Genomic DNA, 1013 nt, shown 5'->3' on the forward strand with positions numbered 1-1013 from the left:
TAGAACTTGACCAAAACAGAATCACTTCTGAACATGGAGGAACCTGAGCAGGTAAACAATGAAGAGAGAGACTGTCCACTCAACTGAAACTTCTTATTTCCTCATCCTGTGTATTTCTATTATAACTTTGAATGCACACTCAGAGATATGTGATTGATGCACAATGATTGGCTCAAACCTTTATAGTCCATCTTTCCATCGGAACGGAGGAGTGTTGTGCTCGACTCATCAGGCAACGCTGCCTCCAAAGTCAAACAGTGTGGAGTCCACAAGGTAACAGCTGTGTTATATAATGTCTGCTATTGTATGTCCCGTTATCAAGGCCGAGCTCATTTTCTCTTAGTGTATAGAATAATAATTTACTTTGTGTCCACTTTGTCGGTCGTTCATGAGACTGAAAGGGTGAACGGTGTCCAGGTGCACAGCCAACACAATGACACACAGCCTACAAAAAGATGCCCCCTCCTGTGGAATATGTGTCTTGAAAGTGAGATGATTTACCTGTATTTCTGAATGATTGCATGTTACTTTAAATATGAAGCACAGATTGAACAGGTTTTTTTTTTAGTTCAAATTTAAAATATGGATTTAAACTCAAAGTCATTTTGATAAAGTTGTACTGGGCAAGTGTTTTTGACCATTACTTCATTGAAAAATATTCTTAGTAAGCTGAGAGAGTCCTGGCAGAGGAGTCTCCAGTCTTTGTCAGTTCAGCCAAGGCAGTGGAGGCCTACAGCAGGGAGGTGGCTGTGACACCACTACATGACACTGGTGTGTTTACACTTTGGAAACTTATTTCTGTTAACACCACAAGGATTTTAAAGATCCTAAATAAGGTGAATAAGATATAGTATGCCACACTCCAGGAGAGCTGTAAGACACATAAAGACTGTGGCACAGTCAAAGGCCTTGGGCAGGACTTGTTGATGCATTACATTCCTTTCAAATCAGCGGCCAAATGACACTAACACTGCATTATGTAATAACTCAATACAATGTTATTAAATGTCACT

The sequence above is a fragment of the Seriola lalandi genome, unplaced genomic scaffold, assembly GCF_002814215.2.
Source record: "Seriola lalandi dorsalis isolate HSWRI2012SDOR001 ecotype SW California unplaced genomic scaffold, Sedor1 jcf7180002054970, whole genome shotgun sequence".
Taxonomy (NCBI): domain Eukaryota; kingdom Metazoa; phylum Chordata; class Actinopteri; order Carangiformes; family Carangidae; genus Seriola; species Seriola lalandi.